We start from the raw sequence: 7,197 nt of genomic DNA on the forward strand, positions 1-7,197 counted from the left end.
AATTCATAAAGAATAAAAATTTCGACAACATAACGGTGCTATAATGAAATTTCAAAATTTTTACAAGATAGTCACCTGATAAACAACATACATGAAGATAATTACAAAAAAGGGGGGTGACACACACTGTTACCACCAAACCACAACAGAATAAATTAAACAAGTAAAACTTATCCAAAAGTCATAAACATCCACATGAATACCACCAAGTTCCAAACAATAAAAGTGTATCAAGAATATACATCCACAAGATATCAAAATCATCATAAAGGAAGATAGAAAGGAAGGAAAGTAGAGAAAGAAGCTGCCACTGTCAATCGTCGTCATCTTCCATGATGAAGGTCTCCCCACCTGTAGGCGGGAGGTGCACTTGAAGTGATGATCATAAACATCAAACCTGTCATTCGTTAAGGAGACTTCTTTCTTCACACGGAGGAAGTTGGAAGCAACTCTATTAGAAGCCCTATCCAAGTCTTTGATAAAGTACTTGAAACTAGACTCTAATCTCCCCAGTCAGTGCTATACCTCTAGACCTTGGGCGACCCTCTCCTTTGCACGCTTGGACAACCTATCTTGCCCCTCTTTTAGGGCACCAATGCTATCCGTCAATTTTTGAAAGTCAAAAGCCCCACCTGAAGGTGGTGGAGCAGTAAAATGTGGATCTGCAGCCCTAGTCTCTAGAGGCTCCTCTTGTAGAATATCCTCCTCGTCGATCTCCTCCTCATCTGGATGAGGGAAATAATCCTCATCCTCCTCACTCACGTACTCAGCCTCCATGTCCATTGGCCCTTGCTCTTCTGCCTTCTGTGGTGCCCCCATTGGCACTGGCAAATCCATCCTCTTTAGATTTTCCTTAATAAACTTATCCCGTGGGCACTTTTCATCCTCATCAGTCAAATCCACTTGGAAGTACTCAAAGACCTTAATGCGTGCCCTCCCATAAGGAAAATCGAAGTCATTAGGATGAGCAGTGATACTCCATGGTCTTCATCATGACGTATAGGAGGCAAAGGTGGGAAGCACCCCCTTCCAGGGCCAGAAAGATGTAGTATGCAATGCAAGCTATCATGAAGCTTACCTGGTTCCTATAACCTACTCTAGGAAGTAGGTTGAACTAAGCTAGGCGAGCAAAAACTTAGGCGGCTGTATTATAAGCAGTCTCAGACAATGGACGATCCTTCTATCCACATATAGTCTCAAAGATGACCTCCTACATCCTATTGCTCAAATCTGGATCCACGACCTTAATTCTTGGAGGGTTATAAAAATGAGCGCCCTCGGCCGAGGCACCCAAAATGGCCGCCAGTAAATCAACAGTCAAAACAATATCTACTCCCTTCACCAGACTGATAAGAGAGTATTGCCCATCCCTATAGGAAGCCTCTAGGTTACAGTAGAAGTATCGGATGAGGTTCTCGTAACATGGACTATCAGGGTAGAGCATAGGTTCCCAACCCTAGGCTGTGAATCTCTCCAGCATCTGATAGTCTACAAAGTCCTCAGTCACCACTGTCTTTTCCATCATGACTGGCCGCTCAGAAAATATAGACCAGGTAACAACTGCCTCCATACTATGGAATAAGCTCTCGTCGTAGTTTGTAGGATCAAAAGAAGGGTTCCATATGGGCCGGGTCGGTGATGAAGAACCTGGGGTAGCATTCCTCCCTCGAGAGGTAGTAGTCTTCCTCCTTTTGGAGGAGGAGGCAGTGTCCTTACCTTTCTTGAACGACATCCTGATAACACTAAAGAGAGGTGTGTAAGTGAAGGAATGGAGAATATGAAAAGAATGTGATAAGCAGTATTTTAAAAAGGGGGGGGGTGAGATGATCCCTATGAGAAATGGCATGCATTAAAAAAAAAACTCTAAATGCAATGAGCAAATCTAAAATGTAATGATGCTAAGTGATGAAATTGAGAAGAGTAAAGAAATGTATGCAAGGATAAGTGAGTCTAGGGTGTCTATTGAAAACATAGAAATGAAGCATATGGATGCAAAAACCTACTTATTACCCAAATGCAATTAAAAGGGGAGTGATAAATACAATGATGGAAATGATTACAGTTAGATCAAGGAAAAGGGATGGAAATCCCTAAACATTTTGATTGAAGGCATATATTAGGCACAAGTAAAATTGGAGACAATCTTAAGGAAAATGCATGTATGCCCACAATGAAATCACTCAAACTATTTTACAAGTCATTGATAGAGAATGGGCATGATGATACTTGCATTCATAGTGAAAAGCAAAGAAATGAAGAAAACCCCCCAAATTTCTAAGGATTTGACCATAACGGGGTAAGTGCATGTCAAAAGAGAGGAAACTTATTCACATGCAAATGGAAATGATTACCCTACTATTGTGTGTGTACATTGAGAGTGGGGAATAGAGTTTGAACCATCAATTTGAAGTAAAGAAGGAAAAATGAGAATAAAACCCTAAAACAGAGAAATTAGGGCAAGAAATTGAGATTTTCTCTCTATAATCAGCCAATCAAGACCAACAAACCATGGAAAACATAAATGGAACACCACATTGCCAAGAAAATAAACATTTCATGGAGAAGATGTAGTATATAAAGAGGTTTAAAGTTCTACGGCAAAAGAACATTGGAAAACATGATCCTCAAAGAGAAAATGGAGAAAAGGAGAACTTACTTGTAGATTGAAGAGATGAAACGGAGTTGGAACACCGATTTGTGAGTGAGATCGTGAGTTGAAGTGGGGGATGAGACCCTCAAATCACCCTAGTCGAAATTGGAAAGAAGGAAAAGAAGAAGTGGGAAATAAGGTTTAAAAACCCCTTTTAAATTGGTCTCGGACGAGACCGATGGGCCATCGATCGGTGGGGCCCTGCCCAGCCTTGCTCACCGGTCTTGCCTGCATGTCTGAGTACCAAGGCCCCAAATTGGCCTATGTTGGAGATTTTTAGTGTTTTACGCCTTCTAGGCCCAAATTAGATGCCAATAGGGGTGTTTTGCCGCATAGTTAACTATAGTTGCGAGACCAAACTATACATGGATAATTAATGTGGGCATGTTTGGATATGTGGTGTGGTGCACCGATGTAGCATGTTATATAAAATGCATTGATTGTGGATATATATATACAAATGTTGTGGCACTCAATCAATGCTTATGTTTTGAAATAATCCAGGTACAGAACACCATGGTACGCACCAAATCCGATGGTCATGCCCGTGGTATCTCTCGTGGTCGGCCACCCGTTTCCTGTGGTCCTCGACTCGTGGGGCAAACCTCATGTCCACCACCACAAGTGGATCATGATCCGGAACATGATCTGGGTAACCCACCTGTGAACGAAATCCTGGGTCCCCCACATTTCATCACTCCTGGTGATGTGGCGACACTTGTACAACAATCACAAGGGGATTTTCAACAACAATTGCTTTAGTAGCAACAAACCTTTATGGCTGCTATGCAACAATACTTGAACCCTACTCTATAGGGTCAGTCTCCTAGAGGGGTTACTCCTCAGGACCCTCCAGTAGGGTTAAGAGTTGGAGTACAACTTAGAGGAACACCACCTAAGGTTACACCTCAAGATCAACCAGGAGGTACCCCTCCGGTTCCACCATATGGCACTCCGCCATTTATGATGTCTCCACCCTGTCTATACTATCCACCCTATCATCCACTAGCCACTACTACGGCAAAGGTGGTGGAATCTTTTAAGAAGTAGATGCCACCCATTTTCACAAAGGTGGGTAATGACCCATTAGAACCAGATCAGTGGATCCAAGAGTTAGAGGAAGTATTTGACATAGTAGAGTGCACAGAGGCACAGAAGCTTGTATGTGTTGGGTTACAACTTAGAAATGAAGCTAATTCTTGGTGGAAAGCTTCCAACCCTATATTGATGGCAACTCACCCTCAGCCTAATTGGGAACAATTTAAAGAATTGTTCTTGTCAAATTACTATCCAAAAACCTTCAGAGACCGTAAGGAAGCGGAGTTTATGGCACTAACTCAGGGAAGCAAGATTGTTATGGAGTATCAACAACAATTTAAAAGTTTTTTTCTATTTTGCTCCTCGTCATATAAGTACAACTGAGGAAAAAGCCCAAAAATTTTTGAAGGGGCTAAAGACATCTATTGGTACAGTGTTGGAGGTATTGGACTTAACTGAATATACACAGATTGTGCAAAAAGCCAAGACTATAGAAGACAAGCAGAAGGGAGAACCATCTCTTACACCAGGGGTGTGGAAGAGGGCAAACCCATACGCTGATTCAGGTGGCTCGAGTAAGAGTTTTCGTGGATCATACTCCTATGGTCCCACCTATAGACAGCCCTACAGGCCATCAGGTTACCCTCCCCGATTGGCTAATGGACCGAGCACTACATTATTTCACCCAAACACTAGTGTGGTGCCTACGGCTCCAAGACCCCCTCGTCACCCGGTCGCACTAGGAACAATACAGAGAGCTCCTGCTCCGGTTCAAGCACCACTGAACTGATGCTATAATTTTCATTCTTATGGGTACTTCACCAAGGATTTCAGATACCTAGCCATGGCACCGCCTAATCGGACCCATGCTCATAGACCTGCATTGACTTAGGGAAACCAGCCTCAAGGTAAGATGTATGCCCTAACAGCTGAAGAGGCTGAAGCCAGTACAAAAGTAGTTGTAGGTACACTCTAATTAACAGACTAGTGATTAAAATTTGAGTAACCTATTATACTTATATGCAATGCAATGCTAGGTGTCTTATCTGTATCAGGTACATCTACATATGTCTTATTTGATTTTGGAGCTTCGAATTCATTTGTGTCTAAGAGATTTGCTAAGAGGCTTAATGTGCCATCTAAGACCTTAGAATTCAAGTAAGTTATTAGCATGCCTACCGGCATCGTGGAACATTTAAAAGAAGTGTGTGGGCCATGTTCAGTTGAAATTAACAAAAAGGAACTAGATGCCCAGCTTATCAAATTCAATATGCATAATTTTGATGTCATTCTGGGCATGGATTGGTTGTCGGACCATCGAGCAAATGTGATGTGTCAAGAAACAAGTTAAAGTGTTGGATGATATATCAAGTTGAAAGGTCAAGGCAACCTAGAAAGACTATTATATCTGCCTTGCAGATGGTGAAATTATTAGAAGATGGATGTCAGGGCTACCTTGCATCAGTACTAGATGTGGATGCGAAGGTTACTCCACTAGATGAATTGGAGGTAGTTAAGAAATTCCCTAATGTTTTTTCAGAAGATCTAACCCAGCTACCGCCTACCAAAGAGCTGGAATTTGCCATTGATCTGATTCCTAGAGCTGCCCCAGTGTCTAAAGCTCCAGATAGGATGGCACTAGCTGAATTAAAAAAGCTACAAACACAGTTGCAAGATTTGTTGAAAAAGGGGTTTATACGCCCAAGTGTCTCACCTTAGGGTGCACCAGTCTTATTTGTCAAAAAGAAGGATGGTAGTCTGCGTATGTGCATCGATTACCGGAAACTGAACAAGTTGACCATTAAGAACTGATATCCATTGCCGCACATTGATGATCTATTCGATCAACTACAAAATGCTAGGGTGTTTTCAAATATTAATCTCAGACCGGGTTATTACCAGCTCAAGATAAAGGACAGTGATATACTAAAGACAGCTTTTAGAACCCGATATGGTCATTATAAATTCCTAGTGCTGTCATTCGGGTTAACCAATGCACCAGCTGCTTTTATGGATTTAATGAATCGGAGTATTCATGATGTCCTCGATAAGTGGGTCATCATTTTCATTGATGACATCTTGATTTACTTGAAGTCGGAAGAAGAACATGTAAAACACCTGAGAATGGTACTACAGAGATTAAGAGAACATCAGTTGTATGTCAAATTTAGCAAGGGCGAATTTTGGCTCAAGCAAGTAGGATTCCTAGGACACGTGGTGTCTGAGAATGGGATTGAAGTGGACCCAGACAAGGTAAAAGTTGTAGTAGAGTGGGAAGCACCCAAAAATGTAACAGAGATTAGAAGCTTCTTGGGCTTAGCAGGCTACTACCGACGCTTTATTGAAAACTTTTCCTAAATTTCGGCGCTGATGACTAAGTTGACCAGGAAAGGTATAAAGTTTGAATGATTAGAAGAGTGTGAAAATAGTTTCCAATAGTTTCCAAGAGTTGAAGAAATGGTTACTATCAGCTCTTGTATTGACCATTCCAAATGGTACAGGTGGGATGACAGTCTATACTGATGCATCCAAGATAGGGTTGGGTTGTGTTCTCATGCAACCTGACAAGGTGGTAGCATATGCATCCAGACAACTCAAGAAGTATGAGAAGAACTACCCCACTCATGATTTAGAACTGGCAACAGTCATCTTTTCCTCAAAGATCTAGTGTCATTACTTGTATGGGGAGAAGTGTGAAATATATAATGATCACAAAAGCCTTAAGTACTTCTTCACCCAATGAGATTTAAACATGAGATAGAGGAGATGGCTTGAATTGATGAAGGACTATGATTGTGATATTCAGTATCACCCATGCAAGGCTAATGTGGTGGCTAATGCTCTAAGTCAGAAGGCTCAAACTGTATCACTTTCATACTTGATTGTCTATCCACAACTTATACAATAGGCAATGTTAATGGATGAAATCCTTCTATATGAGGGAGCAACCTTGGAGCTAAAACATCAATCAGATGATGTTAAGCAGTTGATTATATCCTTTTTAGCCTTGTAGGAACATCCATCCATCAGAGAAGAGGTGATAGCGAAACAATCATTGGATCCTAAGTTGCAGAGGATCATGTTGCAAATTCAAGAGCAGACAATGACTGGCCTTAACTTCACAATAGTCAATGAAGGGGCATTACTATTTTGGGACAGGTTATATGTACCTGACGACATAGAGATACAGGACAAGATTGTGAAGGAAGCACACAGTTCTGAATACTCACTTCATCCTGAAAGTACAAAGATATATAAAGATCTTAAACAAAGATATTGGTGGCCAGCAATGAATACCACTATTGCCTTGTATGTAGCAAAATGTCTCTTGTGTCAGAAGGTCAAGGCAGAAAGGCATCGACCATATGGTACCTTACAGCCACTCCCCGTACTGGAGTGGAAGTGGGATAGGATCACCATGGATTTTTTCATGGGACTACCTCGTACACCCAAGGGAATGGATGTAATTTGGGTGGTAGTTGACAGACTAACCAAGACTGCTCATTTTA

This window comes from Macadamia integrifolia, chromosome 9 (genome assembly GCF_013358625.1).
Source record: "Macadamia integrifolia cultivar HAES 741 chromosome 9, SCU_Mint_v3, whole genome shotgun sequence".
NCBI classification, from domain to species: domain Eukaryota; kingdom Viridiplantae; phylum Streptophyta; class Magnoliopsida; order Proteales; family Proteaceae; genus Macadamia; species Macadamia integrifolia.